The sequence below is a fragment of the Ranitomeya imitator genome, chromosome 8 (genome assembly GCF_032444005.1).
Source record: "Ranitomeya imitator isolate aRanImi1 chromosome 8, aRanImi1.pri, whole genome shotgun sequence".
In the NCBI taxonomy this organism is placed as follows: Eukaryota; Metazoa; Chordata; class Amphibia; order Anura; family Dendrobatidae; genus Ranitomeya; species Ranitomeya imitator.
Genome location: NC_091289.1, coordinates 180406005 through 180429409, shown reverse-complemented (window position 1 = coordinate 180429409; position 23405 = coordinate 180406005). Strand labels below are relative to the sequence as shown.

The 23405-nt window shown below is 45.1% G+C and overlaps 1 protein-coding gene across 12 annotated transcripts in view; it reads left to right on the top strand.

Annotated features, from left to right (window-relative positions):
* The window catches only part of ST3GAL3 (ST3 beta-galactoside alpha-2,3-sialyltransferase 3), a 285569-nt gene that overhangs the window by 35223 nt on the left and 226941 nt on the right, over nucleotides 1-23405 (top strand). Inside the window, exon 1 of one of the 12 annotated variants that reach the window (XM_069738047.1) lies at nucleotides 18482-18724. The exons of 9 other annotated variants lie outside the window; for them this stretch is intronic. The gene's annotated coding sequence lies outside the window, so the exon portion shown is untranslated. Of the gene's footprint in view, nucleotides 1-18481; nucleotides 18725-23405 lie in introns of those variants that run through there. 2 more of the 12 variants (XM_069738038.1, XM_069738042.1) reach the window with 2 other exon arrangements.

The window sequence follows — 23405 nt, the reverse complement described above, 5'->3', positions numbered from 1 at the left end:
TAGGATTAGGGATTGCGGTCAGCAGAGCTCCCACATCCCAGAGCTTGTCCTGCGAGAGTTTTAACTATCAGGTCATTCCGGGTGCTCCTAACCACCAGGTCATAACATGTTACTTGCCACAGGTGAGTTTGAGTGAACATCACATGTTTGAAACAAAGTTGTTTACCCACAATTTTGTCCAGCCCATTTTTGGAGTTTAGTGTGAAATTATGTCTAATTTGCCTTTTTTCTGTGTTTTTTTTTTTGTGTTGTTCCAATACACAAAGGAAATAAACACGTGTGTAACAAAACATGTGCAATTCCAATAATTTTCGGGAGAAAAATGTATTTTCTGGAACAATTTCAGGGATGTCAACACTTTCGGCCATGACTGTAAATATATATTATATGCATATGATATACTGTGTGTAAAAGAGATGACAATATATATATAAATATATATAAAAAATAAAAATGCAATAAAAATGTAACAAAAATTTGCAAAAAGGTGAAAAAATGCTACACAAACTCATCAAATACTCATCATAGAACTGATGGCAGATGTAAAAAGAAATTATAAAAAAATCATGAATACTCAAGGAAGCAGCAGAAATAAAATAGAGCAAAAACTGGTCGCAAGTGACCTTGTGATAGTTGGTGACCACCTTAAAGGGGTTTTCCCACAAACAAAGTACATTTTTATAGATCTTGGCATAAAAATAAGTTCTACAATTGGATGTGTGAAAAAAATATTCCTGTGCTGAGATAATCTTATAAATGTGACTGTACAGGAACATGGTCTGATCATACCACAGCTCCTGGGTGGGGGAGGACACAAAAGATAATAGAGACAAGACAGCACGTGATCACAGCTGATTCTTTTTGGGAGGCGCAAAATATTTGCCTGCCTGTTTTTTGCTCTTTTACCTGAAAGAAATAATAATTTATGATCCCCTGCTGTCCTGTCTGTATACGCTTTTGCTTCCTCCCCTGCCCAGGAGATGTGGTATGATCAGACCATGTCCCTGTACGGTCAGACACAGCCATTACACAGTACATAGCAGGGGCACATTTATAAGATTATCTCAGCACAGGAACATTTTATTCAAACACATCCAATTGTGGAGTTTATTTTTATTCAAAGATCTATTGATTAACATTAACTTTAAAATTAACTTTGTTTGTGGGAAAATCCCTTTAAGCTGCCGTACACATCAGATGTCTCCCTGCATTGCTCGCACTCTCTCGCCCACTGACATCAGCATCAGTCCTGGGTCCCAGCAGCTCATCTTCCGTCTTGTGCAGAACACAGGAAAGTGTTATCAAGGCACTAGCTATACGTTTCAGTACCAACGCCAGGTCCCTTCTTGTCTTTTTATGCATCGGCAATGACCCAAAAATTCTGGCTTAGCTATTGGAGTGTGCCAGTCAGCCCTGTGAATGAATACCCGGCTTTGGTCATAAGGCTCCATAGTAAGAACCTACTATATTGGGCATGAGCTGGAAGTGGAGCGGCCGAGGCTGATGCTGCAGACACCTTTTGTAGATTAAAGCTATTCTAAACACATTCACAGATAATTTTACTACTCGGATGTCCAGTGTCGTTGTCCGCTCATGTGTATGGGGTATTCGGGAAAGATGGCTGTCCGGTGGGCAAACGTGTGGCTGACAGTAGCCATCGCACCGTGTTTTACATCCTCATCATTTTCAAGATCTCTGCTTGCTGCAAGTGAATAATATTTTCCGATATATTTAAGTGCTAAAAAAAAAACCCTATCCTTGCCCAGTTCGGCTCACTTGATTTGTTATATTCTTAAGTGCCCATTTATATGGAATATTGTATCAAACTAAAATGATAATCTGCATTCCCGGGATGGTATCATCAGAGACATGCTCTTTCAGAATTCGGCTGGCGCTCGTATGCAGCCAGCCAGCCGCTTATATCATTACATGGTTTCTATTCAGATTTCCAGGAGAGCAGATCTCCATTTTTGGCTTATAGATGTGGGTTCCAAATAATAATGACCCCCTAAATAATGTCAATGTGGGCAGAGGTTGACTTGGCCACCACTTAAAGAGAACCTGTCACCCCGTTTTTTGAGATTGAGATATAAATACTGTTAAATAGGGCCTGTGCTGTGCGTTACTATGGTGTATGTAGTGTACCCTGATTCCCCATGTATGCCGAGAAATACATTACCAAAGTCGGCGTTTTCGCCTGTCAATCAGGCTGGTCTGGTCAGGTGGGCGTGTTCACAGCGTTCTTTTCTTCCCCAGGTTTCCGTTGGTGGCGTAGTGGTGTGCGCATGTCCAAGGTCCGGATTCCCTGTGCCCACGTGAAGACACAGCGCGCGATCTGCGCTGTCATTCCTTTCATCGGTGCGGGCGGCCATCTTCCTGGGGCCGCGCGTGCGCAGATGTAGTGCTCTGCTGCACGGGGCTTCAGGAAAATGGCCGCGGGATGCCGCGCGTGCGCAGAAGAGATCGCGGCGGCCATTTTCCCAAAGCCGAGATGCAAACTCGGCTTTGGGAAAATGGCCGCCGCGATCTCTTCTGCGCACGCGCGGCATCCCGCGGCCATTTTCCTGAAGCCCCGTGCAGCAGAGCACTACATCTGCGCACGCGCGGCCCCAGGAAGATGGCCGCCCGCACCGATGAAAGGAATGACAGCGCAGATCGCGCGCTGTGTCTTCACGTGGGCACAGGGAATCCGGACCTTGGACATGCGCACACCACTACGCCACCAACGGAAACCTGGGGAAGAAAAGAACGCTGTGAACACGCCCACCTGACCAGACCAGCCTGATTGACAGGCGAAAACGCCGACTTTGGTAATGTATTTCTCGGCATACATGGGGAATCAGGGTACACTACATACACTATAGTAACGCACAGCGCAGGCCCTATTTAACAGTATTTATATCTCAATCTCAAAAAACGGGGTGACAGGTTCCCTTTAAGGTAGCATTTGGTTATGCACCTACCTGTATGTTGGAGCATAGCCGTGCTCGAAGGTTTACAGCTGCACAGGCGCGGACAGCGCGGCGTTCCTCTGATGTAGTCATCTCCTCTGGTTCAGTGACCTCGGTCATATGAGTCTGGTAATTCCTCCGAGCAGAACGTCTCATCACTGAAGTCAATAAACTTCTTCACCCCATTCCCGATGAATGTCTCCATTGTTGGAAATGCGGCGCTGCGCTCGCCGGTTATTTCCCTACAAATCATGACAAATCTTCACTCTTTTCTTTTATGGTGTAGACCTGATAATGATGGCAGAACCTGTCCTGGGCCTGTGTCCTGTGGAGGCCAAAACAAATCTGTTCCATCAGTTATGGCCGCCATACATATTAGACTAAAGTCGCCCCAACCTGTCGATATCGGAAGAATCGGCCGACAGTCTAAAGTTTATTGTGGCGTCCAGATTCTGCCATGACAGATGGTGTTGGGGGTCACATCCGAATGCCAACAGACGAACATCTGGTCTTTGCCAAGAAGTCAGAGGAGCACAGCAGTGACTCGAGAACACGCGAGCGCTCCGCCAAGCCTTCTTCTATATAGAGGAGACAGGAGAAATAACCTTCGGTTGAACGATCGCTACCCCAATAGTTGTATAACCTGTATGGGACCCTTAAGGGGCTGACAAAAAATAAAATAAGGGCTCACACAGACGACTTATGAAAAGATCCATCTTCCGTGAAAGATCTTTGTTTGCAAGAACGTTCTCAGGAAAATCCGCTGGTGGATGCTATTGAAAATGGATGACAGGTTTACGAACAACTGTAACGTCAAACATTAATTGAAAGAAGCCGAATATGTCTTGTCAGCTCCTGGCCGCAAGCAAATCTCCTACGTGTGGTCATGTGACTGCTCGCTCGCATTGGCAGTATTCTTATACTCTGGTGGTGAAACCTGACACACTGACCAAATACTGATGAAAATTGGTCTTTTTTTTTTTTTGCTTATGAGAAAATTCATTGACATCGGAGCGAGGCTTTTATATTGCGTTTTGCTTTGACTTTAGAATTTGCAAATTCTATAAAAACTCTATACCCCATAGTGTAATGTGCAGCGACTCCGTACTGAACTCCTCAGGGCCCAGGAGCATCTGCCTCCTCTGCAATGTCCGGGCCCAAGGATAGATATTCTTTCCTTATAAGAAGCTATAATATAAGGAATTATCTTGGGTTAGTGATGTACTCGTGTGCCATCCTCTCATGCTGCACGGAACAAATATCCGTGTTATGCATGTTAATTTATTAACTGCGAGGCGCGATGTGAGAACAACTTCTGCAAATGTGCAAAAACCTAGGAACTGGATCAAAGTCATCCCTTTAATGTCTTCCCACGGGGGACGGGTTGTTACATCGCGTTCTATGTGCGATATTAGTTGAGGGTGGGGTGTGGATGATGGAAGCACGGGAGGCGTTATCTGTCTGATCCATGCACCATGAGATGCCGCTTCTGCCTGATACAGTTGCAAGATTAGTGCTGTTTGTTCCCTCCTCAGTGTCCTGTTTTATTAATGTTACTTTTCTGGCATGCGTATGTTACATAATTACATTGTATGATGAATAAATAACAAATGTAAAGAAAACCAGCGGTTGTTAGAGGATGTGGAATAACCTCGTCATACGAGTCTGGTAATTGCTCAGAGCAGAACTTCTCATCTCTGAAGTCAATAAAGTCAGAGCAGCACCATGAATGTCTCCATTGTTGGGAATCCAGCGCTGCGCTCGCTGCTTACTCTCCTACAAACCAATACAAATGATTGCTCTTTCTTCCACGGTGTGGACTCTTGTGTGGTTTCTATCATTTTATGTTCCATAAAGACCTATTATTGATTGGGAAAAACCTTCTTATATACATATTGGACTAAAGTTGGGCGAATCTGCCGAATCTTAGTGATGAGCGAGCGTGCGCTGATGCCGATATTGGTGGGATCAGCCGACTGTTTACTACACAGGCAGACTGTGCAAAATTAGTATATGGGCCCCCCTTGTGTCTTCCTGCTGCTTCTGATTGTGGTAGTGGCCCCCTGACCTCTTGGGCCCTTGTGCGGCTGCACAGTTTGCATCAATGGTAAGTCCGCACCTTATCTAATGTGTATTGGGGTCTTCGGTCTATAAGGGAAGAGAAAGATCGGTACATTAGCATCCAACGGCCGATTCTTTCTTTCTGCGCCGAGAAAAGCATTTGCTGGAGTTTGTTTCATAGTCAGAATGATTGATAAAACGGCCGTCAGCATGGATCAATCAGCGGAATAAGGGGGTCCTATGTTCAATGGTAAAATCCCTTTAAATTATTATGTTCTCTTGGTCTGACATCCCTGCCGATCAGAGAGGAACGTGGGAATATCACAAATATTTCTATGACGTGTAGTGTCTGACAAAGCTGCAACGTAAAGTATGGCGGAGGGAGTTAAAATACAGGCGTTGCTTTCAGACGTTGCTGTAGTCACGGATTTTAGTTGTGTCCTAATAGCGACCGATAATGCAGACAGTTATATCAGGAATCACTGGTGCGGTGGGGGAGGGGATGCCATTTCCAGCGACCCCCATAATATTTTCACTATCCGCATTATTTATTACTAATATTAGTGAGGTCTCGGCCCCGGACGCTGATATCTGCTAATATTGTGTATTCAGCAAACAAGTCTTTGTTCTGTTATTGACACATCAACTGTTTGATGATAAAGGGAGCAGCACCCACATCCTGGATCATCTGGAGAGAAGTCAGAAAATCCCTGTGTACATGAGCCGGCCATAGGCAAAAGATAACGTCTGTGGGGCTGGAAGCCTGTGGATGAGGGCAACGGCTGAGGAAAATGCCGGGGTCTGACATTTGTCTTCCCTATAGATGAGCGGAATCAGATCAGCCCCCCATACACAATAGATGGCTGGTTTGACTGATATTTCGGCTGATAGCTACCCATCCCGACTCCGCTCCTGTTTTCCCTGTGAAAGAGCCGCTGCCAGACTTCTCTCTGGCGGTGGCTTATTTCACCAAGAACAAAGTTCAGCATTGCAAAATCAACCACGTCGGATCCTTATCGTCCCGACATCATCTGGTCGACGAAAGTCGGTGTCAAAGGGGACCCCATACACATTAGACTATCAGTGGATGGGGGTGGGAGCGACCTTTTAGAATAAGTTTCCACTTTACGTATTTTGTGCAGCTTTTCCGCGACGCTTCAGTCAATCTCATGTTGACATTGCTGCAGATACTTTCTGTGCATAAATTGCCCCGCAGGGGTTTTTAAATCCTCATCATTTCGATCCTTGGTGTGGATTTCATCTTTAGCAATGGAGAGGGTGAAATCTGCGCACAATCCACAACATGTGAACTTGGCCTCAGCCATTTGAGGTTTAATTAGTGCAGCTCCTGATGAGGCAGAGGGCGACATTTGTGAAGTAACACATTCTCTGCCGCCTCTGCTCTGTAAATAATAACGGTATTATCTGTTTTTCAGGGATTTGTGATTTTTATCAATTCTTTCCTTATGTGTCTCCATTTCTAAGCAGCTTTGCACTTGAATGAAGTCAGGGAGTTTGGATTCTCCTCAGCAGGAGCCGGTCTGCCATAATGGCCTCTTGTACCTCTGTTTTATTGCCGTTCCCCCAATACACAGGGACTTCGGATTATCCGCAGCTAAATCCATTACAACTAAATAATTTACAATGGTAGTTCTGTGTAATTTATAGGGAAAGACTTGGATGTAGCATTATCTGCACCTTCATCATTTGCAGAGATAATCAGGGAGGCAGAACTATCTGTAGGATAGACTCATCCCTAGTTGTAATAAGAGGCCGTTCTGATTGTACCTGCATCATTAACAATGATTCCTTCCCCCATATACATGCAAGTGGGCATATGTTCTCATAAAGGTACCTTCACACATAACGATTTCGTTAACGATATCGTTGCAACGTCACGCTTTTTGTGACGTAGCAATGATCCCGCTAACGATCTCGTTATGTGTGACAGCGACCAACGATCAGGCCCCTGCTGGGAGATCGTTGGTCGCTGGGAATGATCAGGACCTTTTTTTGGTCGCTGATCACCTGCTGTCATCGCTTGATCGGCGTGTGTGACGCCGATCCAGCGATGTGTTCACTTGTAACCAGGGTAAATATCGGGTTACTAAGTGCAGGGCCGCGCTTAGTAACCCGATATTTACCTTGGTTACCATTGTAAAAGTAAAAAAAAAAACAGTACATACTTACATTCCGATGTCTGTCACGTCCCCCGGCGTCAGCTTCCCTGCACTGACTGTCAGCGCCGGCCGTAAAGCAGAGCACAGCGGTGACGTCACCGCTGTGCTCTGCTTTACGGCCGGCGCTGACACAGTCAGTGCGGGAAGCTGACGGCGGGGGATGTGACAGACATCGGAATGTGAGTATGTAGTGTTTTTTTTTTTTTTTACTTTTACAATGGTAACCAGGGTAAATATCGGGTTACTAAGCGCGGCCCTGCACTTAGTAACCCGATATTTACCCTGGTTACCCGGGTGCTGCAGGGGGACTTCGGCATCGTTGAAGACAGTTTCAACGATGCCGAAGTCGTTCCCCTGATCGTTGGTCGCTGGAGAGCTGTCCGTGTGACAGCTCCCCAGCGACCACACAACGACTTACCAACGATCACGGCCAGGTCGTTGGCCAGGTAAGGGAGAGCCACATTCAGATATCGTTGTCAAAACAAAGGCCTCTCGCCTAGCCAAATCAGATCTCTTGCTTTGCACTGAGGAGGGGCAAAACCCCTGAAACATGTATCTTCAAATGGATTCTCTGGTGTGGCTTCTTATTCCAAGTCATGGCAAGGCGCCTTTAATGGGTCAGTACTGATGTCTATGATGGATGCATCCAATAGGTGGCGCTAGAGTTCAATTCATCTTCCTGTCTCTGGAGGCTATTTTTATAACAAAGGACCTGGCATGTTGAAAGTCGGCTTTCCTGGCCCTTCTGCCAACATCTGGGTAAGAGTCAGGACATCAAAATGCACATTAGAGGGTCGGTCAACCCCATAAAAGTCTGATGTCCATGGTGGGCAATTTATATGTATCTTTTGCACTTATAGGTAGAGACAAAGGCAGTACGATCTGCGACTACATCTATAGTAAGGAGAAGCTGAGAGGCAGTACTATCTGTGACTACATCTATAGTAAGGAGAAGCTGTGAGGCAGTACTATCTGTGACTACATCTATAGTAAGGAGAAGCTGGGAGGCAGTACTATCTGTGACTACATCTATAGTAAGGAGAAGCTGAGAGGCAGTACTATCTGTGACTACATCTATAATAAGGAGAAGCTGTGAGGCAGTACTATCTGTGACTACATCTATAGTAAGGAGAAGCTGGGAGGCAGTACTATCTGTGACTACATCTATAGTAAGGAGAAGCTGGGAGGCAGTACTATCTGTGACTACATCTATAGTAAGGAGAAGCTAGGAGGCAGTACTATCTGACTACATCTATAGTAAGGAGAAGCTGGGAGGCAGTGCTATCTGTGACTACATCTATAGTAAGGAGAAGCTGGGAGGCAGTGCTATCTAAGACTAGATCTATTGTAAGGAGAAGCTGGGAGCCAGTGCTATCTGTGACTACATCTATAGTAAGGAAAAGCTGGGAGGCAGTACTATCTGTGACTATATCTATAGTAAGGAGAAGCTGGGAGGCAGTGCTATCTGCGACTACATCTATTGTAAGGAGAAGCTGGGAGGCAGTGCTATCTGAGACTAGATCTATAGTAAGGAAAAGCTGGGAGGCAGTACTATCTGTGAATACATCTATTGTAAGGAGAAGCTGGGAGGCAGTACTATCTGTGAATACATCTATTGTAAGGAGAAGCTGAGAGGCAGTACTATCTGTGACTACATCTATAGTAAGGAAAAGCTGGGAGGCAGTACTATCTGTGACTACATCTATAGTAAGGAGAAGCTGGAAGGCAGTGCTATCTGTGACTACATCTATTGTAAGGAGAAGCTGGGAGGCAGTGCTATCTGAGACTAGATCTATAGTAAGGAGAAGCTGTGAGGCAGTGCTATCTGCGACTACATCTATAGTAAGGAAAAACTGGGAGGCAAGTACTATCTGTGACTACATCTATAGTAAGGAGAAGCTGGGAGGCAGTGCTATCTGCGACTACATCTATTGTAAGGAGAAGCCTGGAGGCAGTGCTATCTGAGACTAGATCTATAGTAAGGAGAAGCTGGGAGGCAGTACTATCTGTGAATACATCTATTGTAAGGAGAAGCTGGGAGGCAGTACTATCTGTGACTACATCTATAGTAAGGAGAAGCTGGGAGGCAGTACTATCTGTGACTACATCTATTGTAAGGAGAAGCTGAGAGGCAGTACGATCTGCGACTACATCTATTGTAAGGAGAAGCTGGGAGGCAGTACTATCTGTGACTACATCTATTGTAAGGAGAAGCTGGGAGGCAGTACTATCTGTGACTACATCTATAGTAAGGAGAAGCTGGGAGGCAGTACTATCTGTGACTACATCTATTGTAAGGAGAAGCTGTACTACCTGTTTATATTTACAAGGAAAGACAGGGAGACAGTACTATCTGTGTCTAAATAACTTACAAAGAGAGAATGGGAAGCTCCTCTATGATCTGAGATGTACAAGAAGCCATTATAACCTCTGACTAGATCATTTAAATGGAGTCATAGGAAGGCAGCCATAATTTTATCACAGGACTCTTTATTAATGGAGACTCATAGACACACTGAGGGTTGGAGGATTTGCTCCTATTTCATGTTTTTGCACCTGTGTAATCTTCCACATTGAGAACTGAGCCTCCCTCTATATATATGCAATGTAGTAATTAAAAAAAACCAAACAAATAAATATATATTGATATATACCTACACAGAAGAAGATAAATAGAGCGATGAGTCGCTGAGATGCAGCCGTTCACAGGGCAATAAACATGTGAGAACGAAGCCGCCTCTGGCCTCATGTGTGGCAATGTTTGCTTTACATTACATTACAGATATGTCCTTGCCTTATATAAGACTTATGGTGAACAGGGGTCTAGCTACAGCGGTGCGCGGGGAATTTTCTGCAGCTTTCGAGCATTTATGGAACCACTCCGCAAACGTCCCAATATCATTGATGGAAGACAAAACCTAGGCAGGTAGGAAGACACTGACTATCCCGTGTCCCTGTACATTATCAGCAATGCTCCATATACCCTGATCATCCATTGTGATCATTGTGGGCAGCAGTGATCTGGTGTCTGGACTACTTACTGTACTTACTACTGGCTGATCGGTTGTGGTCCACTGTTGTAAGATTGGAAAACTCCTTTAATGCTTCTACATATGAATGAAGGTACCTGTGTAGTCCTGAAAGCTTGCAATTTGTTACCATCTTTTCAGTTAGCCATTAAAAGGTATCAACCACTGAGGACTCTCAATTCTAAATATTTTTCTACATATGAAGACATTTTTGTAAAATTGTATGCTTGTAACTTTGTGGGAGTTTGGAGAAGGCACTTTTCTGTTCTCGTATGACCGTTCCACCAATACACGAAGCGAAGTCCATGTCTGGGTAAGTTTAGCGTGGAAGAACTTGATTGTCCCACACTGAACCTCGTTGGACACCTATTGATATGAGCAAAACTGTGATTGGGAGCCCGACCCTCTCATCTAACCAATCTAATCAAAGTCTGATCTCATAAATGCTTTTCTGAATGAATGAGTAAAAAACCACACAGGAAAACTCCAAATCTTGTAGAAATTCTTCCCAGAAAAGCAGTAACTGGTATAGCTGTAAAGGGACCAACTCCCTATTAATATCTATAGGTACAGAATGGAAGATCATAAAGGCTCCAGTGGGTGTAATGTTTAGATGTCCCAATACTTTGGTCCATGTAGTATATGTTTTTGAGCTTCCTGACTGTCCTCCAATGGATTTCATCATCATTGTCCTTGACTACTGGTTCCCATCTTGATAGTCTTCCATCATTGTCCTCCACTACTGGTTCCCATCCTGATCATCTTCCATCATTGTCCTCCACCACTGGTTCCCATCCTGATTGTCTTCCATCATTATCCCCCATCACTTGTTCCATCCTGATCATCTTCCATCATTTTCCTCCACCACTGGTTCCCATCCTGATGGCTTCCAATCCTGAATTTCTTCCTTCATTATCCTCCAACACTGGTTCCCATCCTGATTGTCTTCCATCATTATCCCCCATCACTTGTTTCCCATCCTGATTGTCTTCCATCATTATCCCCCATCACTTGTTCCCATCCTGATTGTCTTCCATCATTATCCTCCACCACTGGTTCCCATTCTGATCATCTTCCATCATTGTCCTCCACCACTGTTTCCCATCCTGATTGTCTTCCATCATTATCCTCCACCAATGGTTCCCATCCTGATTGTCTTCCATCATTGTCCTTCACCACTGGTTCCCATCCTGATCGTCTTCCATCATTGTCCTCCACCACTGATTCCCATCCTGATTGTCTTCCATCACTATCCCCATCACTTGTTCCCATCCTGATTGTCCTCCATCATTGTCCTCCTCCACTGGTTCCCATCCTGATTGTCCTCCATCATTGTCCTCCTCCACTGGTTCCCATCCTGATTGTCTTCCATCATTGTCCTCCTCCACTGGTTCCCATCCTGATTGTCTTCCATCATTGTCCTCCTCCACTGGTTCCCATCCTGATTGTCCTCCATCATTGTCCTCCTCCACTGGTTCCCATCCTCATTGTCCTCCATCATTGTCTGTTATGTTTGCTAATGACAGGTGTTATGAAGGCAATCCAGAAACACAGTGTGCTTAGCGATCAGAGCGCACACAGTGATCTGACAAATACCCAAAAATACAAGAACGAGCTCTGAGACGTGGAAACTCTGTAGACTGCACACCTGATCCTATCCTAAACACAACTAAAAGCGGCTGTGGATTGCGCCTAACAACTACCTAGGCAACTCGGCACAGCCTAAGAAACTAGCTAGCCTGAAGATAGAAAAATAGGCCTGACTTGCCCCAGAGAAATTCCCCAAAGGAAAAGGCAGCCCCCCACATGTAATGACTGTGAGTAAGATGAAAAGACAAAACGTAGGGATGAAATAGATTCAGCAAAGTGGGGCCCGATATTCTAGGACAGAGCGAGGACAGTAAAGCGAACTTTGCAGTCTACAAAAAACCCTAAAGCAAAACCACGCAAAGGGGCAAAAAAAAAACCACCGTGCCGAACTAACGGCACGGCGGTACACCCTTTGCGTCTCAGAGCTTCCAGCAAACAAAAGACAAGCTGGACAGAAAAAAAGCAACAAAAAAGCAAAAGCACTTAGCTATACAGAGCAGCAGGTCACAGGAACAATCAGGAGAAGCTCAGATCCAACACTGAAACATTGACAAGGAGCAAGGATAGCAGCATCAGGCGGAGTTAAGTAATGAAGCAGTTAACGAGCTCACCAGAACACCTGAGGGAGGAAGCTCAGAAGCTGCAGTACCACTTGTGACCACAGGAGTGAATTCAGCCACAGAATTCACAACAGTACCCCCCCCCCTTGAGGAGGGGTCACCGAACCCTCACCAGAGCCCCCAGGCCGACCAGGATGAGCCGCATGAAAGGCACGAACAAGATCGGAAGCATGAACATCAGAGGCAAAAACCCAGGAATTATCTTCCTGAGCATAACCCTTCCATTTAACCAGATACTGGAGTTTCCGTCTAGAAACACGAGAATCCAAAATCTTCTCCACAATATACTCCAATTCCCCCTCCACCAAAACCAGGGCAGGAGGCTCAACAGATGGAACCATAGGTGCCACGTATCTCCGCAACAACGACCTATGGAATACATTATGTATGGAAAAGGAGTCTGGGAGGGTCAAACGAAAAGACACAGGATTGAGAACCTCAGAAATCCTATACGGACCAATAAAACGAGGTTTAAATTTAGGAGAGGAAACCTTCATAGGAATATGACGAGAAGATAACCAAACCAGATCCCCAACACGAAGTCGGGGACCCACACAGCGTCTGCGATTAGCGAAAAGTTGAGCTTTCTCCTGGGACAAGATCAAATTGTCCACTACCTGAGTCCAGATCTGCTGCAACCTATCCACCACAGAATCCACACCAGGACAGTCCGAAGACTCAACCTGTCCTGAAGAGAAACGAAGATGGAACCCAGAATTGCAAAAAAATGGAGAAACCAAGGTAGCCGAGCTGGCCCGATTATTAAGGGCAAACTCAGCCAACGGCAAAAAGGACACCCAATCATCCTGGTCTGCAGAAACAAAACATCTCAGATATGTTTCCAAGGTCTGATTGGTTCGTTCGGTCTGGCCATTAGTCTGAGGATGGAAAGCCGAGGAAAAGGATAGGTCAATGCCCATCCTACCACAAAAGGCTCGCCAGAACCTTGAAACAAACTGGGAACCTCTGTCAGAAACAATATTCTCAGGAATGCCATGCAACCGAACCACATGCTGAAAGAACAAAGGTACCAAATCAGAGGAGGAAGGCAATTTAGCCAAGGGCACCAGATGGACCATTTTAGAAAAGCGATCACAGACCACCCAAATGACTGACATCTTTTGAGAAACGGGAAGGTCAGAAATGAAATCCATCGAAATATGTGTCCAAGGCCTCTTTGGGACCGGCAAGGGCAAAAGCAACCCACTGGCACGAGAACAGCAGGGCTTAGCCCTAGCACAAATCCCACAGGACTGCACAAAAGTACGTACATCCCGTGACAGAGATGGCCACCAGAAGGATCTAGCCACTAACTCTCTGGTACCAAAGATTCCAGGATGACCAGCCAACACCGAACAATGAAGTTCAGAGATAAGTTTATTAGTCCACCTATCAGGGACGAACAGTTTCTCTGCTGGACAACGATCAGGTTTATTCGCCTGAAATTTTTGCAGCACCCGCCGCAAATCAGGGGAGATGGCAGACACAATGACTCCTTCCTTGAGGATACCCGCTGGCTCAGATAAACCCGGCGAGTCGGGCACAAAACTCCTAGACAGAGCATCCGCCTTCACATTTTTAGAGCCCGGAAGGTACGAAATCACAAAGTCGAAGCGGGCAAAAAATAACGACCAATGGGCCTGTCTAGGATTCAAGCGCTTGGCAGACTCGAGATAAGTCAAGTTCTTATGATCAGTCAATACCACCACGCGATGCTTAGCTCCTTCAAGCCAATGACGCCACTCCTCGAATGCCCACTTCATGGCCAGCAACTCTCGATTGCCCACATCATAATTACGCTCAGCGGGCGAAAACTTCCTGGAAAAGAAAGCACATGGTTTCATCACTGAGCAATCAGAACCTCTCTGTGACAAAACCGCCCCTGCTCCAATCTCAGAAGCATCAACCTCGACCTGGAACGAAGAGAAACATCTGGCTGACACAACACAGGGGCAGAACAAAAACGACGCTTCAACTCCTGAAAAGCTTCCACAGCAGCAGAAGACCAATTAACCAAATCAGCACCCTTCTTGGTCAAATCGGTCAATGGTTTGGCAATGCTAGAAAAATTACAGATGAAGCGACGATAAAAATTAGCAAAGCCCAGGAACTTTTGCAGACTTTTCAGAGATGTCGGCTGAATCCAATCCTGGATGGCTTGGACCTTAACTGGATCCATCTCGATAGTAGAAGGGGTAAAGATGAACCCCAAAAATGAAACTTTCTGCACACCGAAGAGACACTTTGATCCCTTCACAAACAAAGAGTTAGCACGCAGGACCTGAAAAACCATTCTGACCTGCTTCACATGAGACTCCCAATCATCTGAGAAGATCAAAATGTCATCCAAGTAAACAATCAGGAATTTATCCAGATACTCACGGAAGATGTCATGCATAAAAGACTGAAACACAGATGGAGCATTGGCAAGTCCGAACGGCATCACTAGATACTCAAAATGACCCTCGGGCGTATTGAATGCAGTTTTCCATTCATCTCCTTGCCTGATTCTCACCAGATTATACGCACCACGAAGATCTATCTTAGTGAACCAACTAGCCCCCTTAATCCGAGCAAACAAGTCAGATAACAATGGCAAGGGATACTGAAATTTAACAGTGATCTTATTAAGAAGGCGGTAATCAATACACGGTCTCAGCGAACCATCCTTCTTGGCTACAAAGAAGAACCCTGCTCCCAGTGGTGATGACGATGGGCGAATATGTCCCTTCTCCAGGGATTCCTTCACATAACTGCGCATAGCGGCGTGTTCGGGCACGGATAAATTAAATAATCGACCTTTAGGGAATTTACTACCAGGAATCAAATTGATAGCACAATCACAATCCCTATGCGGAGGTAGAGCATCGGACTTGGGCTCTTCAAATACATCCTGATAATCAGACAAGAACTCTGAGACCTCAGAAGGGGTGGATGACGAAATCGACAAAAATGGAACATCACCATGTACCCCCTGACAACCCCAGCTGGATACCGACATGGAATTCCAATCCAATACTGGATTATGGGTTTGTAGCCATGGCAACCCCAACACGACCACATCATGCAGATTATGCAACACCAGAAAGCGAATAACTTCCTGATGTGCAGGAGCCATGCACATGGTCAGCTGGGCCCAGTATTGAGGTTTATTCTTGGCCAAAGGTGTAGCATCAATTCCTCTCAATGGAATAGGACACCGCAAAGGCTCCAAGAAAAACCCACAACGTTTAGCATAATCCAAATCCATCAGATTCAGGGCAGCGCCCGAATCCACAAACGCCATGACAGAAAACGACGACAAAGAGCATATCAAGGTAATGGACAGAAGGAATTTGGACTGTACAGTACCAATGACGGCAGACCTAGCGGACCGCTTAGTGCGCTTAGGACAATCAGAAATAGCATGAGTGGAATCACCACAGTAGAAACACAGACCATTCAGACGTCTGTATTCCTGCCGTTCAACTCTAGTCATAGTCCTATCGCACTGCATAGGCTCAGGTTTAACCTCAGGCAGTACCGCCAAATGGTGCACAGATTTATGCTCGCGCAAGCGTCGACCAATCTGAATGGCCAAAGACAAAGACTCATTCAAACCAGCAGGCATAGGAAATCCCACCATGACATCCTTAAGAGCCTCAGAGAGACCCTTTCTGAACAAAGCTGCCAGCGCAGATTCATTCCACTGAGTGAGTACTGACCATTTCCTAAATTTCTGACAATATACTTCTATATCATCCTGACCCTGGCACAAAGCCAGCAAATTTTTCTCAGCCTGATCCACTGAATTAGGCTCATTGTACAGCAATCCGAGCGCCAGGAAAAACGCATCGACACTACTCAATGCAGGGTCTCCTGGCGCAAGAGAAAATGCCCAGTCTTGAGGGTCGCCGCGCAAAAAAGAAATAATAATCAAAACCTGTTGAATAGGATTACCAGAAGAATGAGGTTTCAAGGCCAGAAATAGCTTACAATTATTTTTGAAACTTAGAAACTTAGTTCTATCTCCAAAAAACAAATCAGGAATAGGAATTCTTGGTTCTAACATAGATTTCTGATCAATAGTATCTTGAATTTTTTGTACATTTATAACGAGATTATCCATTGAAGAGCACAGACCCTGAATATCCATGTCCACACCTGTGTCCAGAATCACCCAAATGTCTAGGGGAAAAAAAAAAGTGAACACAGAGCAGAAAAAAAAAAAAAATGATGTCAGAACTTTTTCTTTCCCTCTATTGAGAATCATTAGTTGGGCTCCTTGTACTGTTATGTTTGCTAATGACAGGTGTTATGAAGGCAATCCAGAAACACAGTGTGCTTAGCGATCAGAGCGCACACAGTGATCTGACAAATAACCAAAAATACAAGAACAAGCTCTGAGACGTGGAAACTCTGTAGACTGCACACCTGATCCTATCCTAAACACAACTAAAAGCGGCTGTGGATTGCGCCTAACAACTACCTAGGCAACTCGGCACAGCCTAAGAAACTAGCTAGCCTGAAGATAGAAAAATAGGCCTGACTTGCCCCAGAGAAATTCCCCAAAGGAAAAGGCAGCCCCCCACATATAATGACTGTGAGTAAGATGAAAAGACAAAACGTAGGGATGAAATAGATTCAGCAAAGTGGGGCCCGATATTCTAGGACAGAGCGAGGACAGTAAAGCGAACTTTGCAGTCTACAAAAAACCCTAAAGCAAAACCACGCAAAGGGGCAAAAAAAAACCACCGTGCCGAACTAACGGCACGGCGGTACACCCTTTGCGTCTCAGAGCTTCCAGCAAACAAAAGACAAGCTGGACAGAAAAAAAGCAACAAAAAAGCAAAAGCACTTAGCTATACAGAGCAGCAGGTCACAGGAACAATCAGGAGAAGCTCAGATCCAACACTGAAACATTGACAAGGAGCAAGGATAGCAGCATCAGGCGGAGTTAAGTAATGAAGCAGTTAACGAGCTCACCAGAACACCTGAGGGAGGAAGCTCAGAAGCTGCAGTACCACTTGTGACCACAGGAGTGAATTCAGCCACAGAATTCACAACAATTGTCCTCCTCCACTGGTTCCCATCCTGATTGTCCTCCATCATTGTCCTCCTCCACTGGTTCCCATCCTCATTGTCCTCCATCATTGTCCTCCTCCACTGGTTCCCATCCTGATTGTCTTCCATCATTGTCCTCCTCCACCGGTTCCCATCCTGATTGTCCTCCATCATTGTCCTCCTCCACTGGTTCCCATCCTCATTGTCCTCCATCATTGTCCTCCTCCACTGGTTCCCATCCTGATTGTCCTCCATCATTGTCCTCCTCCACTGGTTCCCATCTTCATTGTCCTCCATCATTGTCCTCCACCACTGGTTCCCATCCTGATCATCTTCCATCATCCTCCACAACCATTGATTCTCATCATCCTTACATAGACATTAGACTGTCTAACCTGTTCATATCAGTGGTTTCAGCCAACATTAGTTTACTGTGTATGTGACTTTACTGTGGAAATAGTGAGGCCCATTATAACAATTTATATTTATTTGTAAAGCACCATTGATACATGTCCAGGGAGTTTAAATACAAAATACATATATAAGTGACAATAAACAAACTAGCATGGACAGGCTGGTCCAGGGGGGCTGAAGACCCTGCCCTCGGGAGCTTACAATCTCTACGGTAATGGGGAAGGAGACAGTAGGTCGGGGGTGATTTAGAATTGAGCATAAAATAGCGGAGACTCTATATGTCTCACCTGACAAATTACTGGTATAAAACGATCTTCAACACAGATCAGAATTGACTTTCTTGTTCTTCACTTTTTTTATGTCCACATTTCTTCGTTATTGGAAATAAAAATAATTCTCCTCTTTAGCGACTATACATTAATGTTTATGGTGCCCATTTTATTATAGAGCGAGAGCGCTATGTGTCTGGTGTGTTATAATTAGTGTAGCATTATAGCAATGTATAATTCAGAGGTGACGTTCTGCGCGCTAAGTAATCATCTGCACCTTCTAAACAAATATAGATGTAATAATTCTGGTGCCTGGTGTGAGTCCCACAGCGGTGGCTGAGGACGCGAGTGTGCACACGGTGTCTACGGTTAGGAGGTAGTCTGCTGTATACATAGCAGCTGTTACTCGCAGACAGATACTTATATGTAAATATTTGGGGGATTTTTCGAGGGCGGCGGACAGGGGCGCTGGAATTCGTTTTATTCCATCGATTGTTTAGACTTTACGTGTACGGTGACGAGAGGCGGTGCATTGGAAGATTGTACAGACTTCACCGCAACCCACAGGTAATGGCTGCAGCTCACGACTTGTTCCTCTCTTCCTAATATTTGTAGCATAAGTTTAACTGGTTGGATTAACTTCAAAGCCACAAATATTCTGTGATTGCATTGGGAAACCATTTCATCCATAAGTTGTACATTCTTTTCATCTGTTTCTTAATTTTATCTATTATTAGTAAAGTCGGGTGCAGCAAATATATTTGCCATTATAGGCGTTGTCGTTCTGCTTTTCTACAGTTCAGAATGACAAATAATATTATATTATATCGTAACATATCATATTTTATATATATATATATATATATATATATATATATATATATATATATATATATATATATATATATATATATATATATATATATATAAAACTGAAAAGTAGTATCAGGGCAGGAGATGTATCGTTCATAATTACTTTTACTTCTTTATAGCAGAAGAAGGTTGGGTATTAGACTGTTCTTACGTCATTTAATTATGAGGTTTAGAAATGAAAAAATTGACAACTTTCTAAAATAACATAATTTGTGATTTACTGAAGTAATTTTTCTTTTGTCTTCTGGCATTTGCTGACGTTTTTTGCACCAAAGTCTTCAAAATGGTTCGTTAATTTAGTGTGGGAAAAAAGGGTACCGTATTTATTTTTGTTATAACTTTTAAAAAGTTTCAAAATTGCACTGAATTAAAAACTCTTCCAGAAACTTTAATCCAAGGCGAACCTGGAGGTTTAACTTGCAAAGTTTAAAAAAGCGACATTTAGTAAAATTCGCATTTCATGAATCTGTTTAAAACATTAGTGGGGAATTTTTTTTTTCTGCCAGGGGCCATTGGGATATTTATACCATTTTTCGGGGGCCGTGCAAAAATGATTACAGCTCTTGTTACATTTATAGAACTTAAGCAGTGGGAGATCTGCTATATACATCACATAGGAGATGCTGGGTCAGAAACATTCATCATATAGGAGATGCTGGGTCTGAAACATTCATCATATAGGAGATGCTGGGGCTGCTGCATATACAGTACTTCACCTAGCAGACATTGCAGCATAAACAACGAATACGAGATGCTGAGGTTTCAGCATATATATCACACAGGTGACGATGGAAGTGGAGAACATACATCACATAGGGCATGTAAGGGAAGGAGCATATACAACACACAAGAGACGGCGGGTCTGGAGCATATACTTCAAAGAAGACATTGAGGATGGAGTATATATGTCATTCAAAGGAAACATTAGGGCTTTAGCACATCACAGGAGACATTGGGGCTTGGGCTGGAGTACATTAAAGGAGACATTGGAGCTGGAGCACATCACAGGAGACATTGGGCCTGGAGCACATCACAGGAGACATTAGGCCTGGAGCGCACACCACGGGAGACATTGTGGCTGGAGCACACCACGGGAGACATTGGGGCTGGAGCACATCACAGGACTTTGGGGCTGGGGCACACACCACGGGAGACATTAGGGCTGCAGCACAAACTACAGGAGACATTGGGGCTGGAGCACACCATAGAAGACATTGGGGCTGGAGCACATCACAGGAGACATTGGGGCTGGAGCACACACCTCAGGAGACATTGGGGCTGGAGCACACATTACAGGAGACATTGGGGCTGGAGCACATCACAGGAGACATTGGGGCTGGAGCACATCACAGGAGACTTTGTGGCTGGAGCACACACCTCAGGAGACATTGGGGCTGGAGCACACCATAGGAGACATTGGGGCTGGAGCACATCACAGGAGACATTGGGGCTGGAGCATATCACAGGAGACATTGGGGATGGAGCATATCACAGGAGACATTGGGGCTGGAGCACACAGCACAGGAGACATTGGGGCTGGAGCACACACCACAGGAGACATTGGGGCTGGAGCACACATCACAGGAGACATTGGGGCTGGAGCACACACCTCAGGAGACATTGGGGCTGGAGCACACATCACAGGAGACATTGGGGCTGGAGCACATACCTCAGGAGACATTGGGGCTGGAGCACATCACAGGAGACATTGGGGCTGGAGCACACATCACAGGAGACATTGGGGCTGGAGCACACATCACAGGAGACATTGGGACTGGAGCACACATCACAGGAGACATTGGGGCTGGAGCACATACCTCAGGAGACATTGGGGCTGGAGCACATCACAGGAGACATTGGGGCTGGAGCACACATCACAGGAGACATTGGGGCTGGAGCACACATCACAGGAGACATTGGGGCTGGAGCACACACCTCAGGAGACATTGGGGCTGGAGCACATCACAGGAGACATTGGGGCTGGAGCACATCACAGGAGACATTGGGGCTGGAGGACACATCACAGGAGACATTGGGGCTGGAGCACACACCTCAGGAGACATTGGGGCTGGAGCACATCACAGGAGACATTGGGGCTGGAGCATATCACAGGAGACATTGGGGCTGGAGCACACATCACAGGAGACATTGGGGCTGGAGCACACATCACAGGAGACATTGGGCCTGGAGCACACACCTCAGGAGACATTGGGGCTGGAGCACATCACAGGAGACATAGGGGCTGGAGCACATCACAGGAGACATTGGAGCTGGAGCACACATCACAGGAGACATTGGGGCTGGAGTACACATCACAGGAGACATTGGGGCTGGAGCACACACCTCAGGAGACATTGGGGCTGGAGCACATCACAGGAGACATTGGGGCTGGAGCACATCACAGGAGACATTGGGGCTGGAGCACATCACAGGAGACAGGGGCGTTGCGAGAGATAGCTGTCTTCCGAATGAGTGTTTGGCGGACAGCTAGCTAGTGTATGGCCGGCTTCAGTTAAAAGGAGAACACATAATAATTTTTTCCAATAATAATAATTTTTTATTTCTAAAGCGTCATCATATTCCACAGCTCGTTACAATTTAGATGAAACTTTTACAGACAATAAAGACACTACAGAGTAACACATAACTAAACAGATGCCAAGAGGAGTGAGGGTCCCGCTGGTCGCAAGCTTACAATATATGAGGAAATAGGGGGACACAAAAGATAAATGGTAAGAAGTGCTGGTATTGTACGGTCCAGCCATCAATATAATAAATAGGGTGTTCACGCTGCATGAACCAGTCAGTGTGTGTATAAGTACAGACAGAGGGCTATTAAGTGCATGGAGGGTGTGAGCAGATGCTACGAGGGACCAGATTTGGACAAAAATTTTGGAAGGGAAAAACTGGAATAGTTTTAATTTGTGAATTAATCGAATTGTCCTGGGTAGTGCATTCCGGAGAATTGATGCAGCACGTGAGAAGTCTTTTGAGACTAGAGTGGGATTTCAGATTATTGAGGATGTTAGTCCTAGGGACTGAGGACAAGGGTAGGGTGTTAGACAGAGATGATGGCAGTGCAGAGCTGTATAGAGCTTTGTGGGTTAGTGATAAGTTTGTATTGCATTTTGTAGTAGATGGGCAACCAGTGCAATGGCTGGCACAGGGTGGAGGCATCGGTGTAGCGGTTGGCGAGGAATATGATCCTGGCTGCTGACGGATTGGAGAGGGGAGAGTTTAGTGAGAGGGAGACAGGTAAGTAGAGAGTTGCAATAGTCCAGATGAGAATGAATAAGAGCAATGGTAAGCATTTTTCCAGAATGAAGGGTAAAAAAAAAAAGTTGAATTCTAGAGATGTTTTTGAGATGCATGTCACGGGTGCACATACTTAGTAAGTGAAGCAGCTTGTTGTTCCCAGAAACAGAATATGCCAGAGCTGGAGAAGGAGAATTGTCCGGTCCACAGGTCTCATAACCATTCTGGGTGAGAATTGTGGGGTTTCCCATCATCTCTGCAGAAGTTGTATCAATCCTCCCTGTACACTACGTCTGCAGAGCTGAAACGACTAATGTTTTACTCCACTGGTGAACCGCAGTAATTAATATGAAAGATAAAGAACGCGGAGGTTTAATAGAGATCCAGCCTGTAATTACATCAAGACCAATCCCCGGGGGTCTTACTCTCAGGTTTCTTTCAGCCTTTTGCCAGTTTGTGAGACAGCCGTGGGGTTCAAGATGGATGCCGAGCATGTACAGTTAGGGCCAGAAATATTTGGACAGTGACACAAGTTTTGTTATTTTAGCTGTTTACAAAAACATGTTCAGAAATACAATTATATATATAATATGGGCTGAAAGTGCACACTCCCAGCTGCAATATGATAGTTTCCACATCCAAATCGGAGAAAGGGTTTAGGAATCATAGCTCTGTAATGCATAGCGTCCTCTTTTTCAAGGGACCAAAAGTAATTGGACAATGGACTCTAAGGGCTGCAATTAACTCTGAAGGCGTCTCCCTCGTTAACCTGTAATCAATGAAGTAGTTAAAAGGTCAGGGGTGGATTCCAGGTGTGTGGTTTTGCATTTGGAAGCTGTTGCTGTGAGCAGACAACATGCGGTCAAAGGAACTCTCAATTGCGGTGAAGCAGAACATCCTGAGGCTGAAAAAAAAGAAAAAATCCATCAGAGAGATAGCAGACATGCTTGGAGTAGCAAAATCAACAGTTGGGTACATTCTGAGAAAAAAGGAATTGACTGGTGAGCTTGGGAACTCAAAAAGGCCTGGGCGTCCACGGATGACAACAGTGGTGGATGATCGCCGCATACTTAATTTGGTGAAGAAGAACCCGTTCACAACATCAACTGAAGTCCAGAAC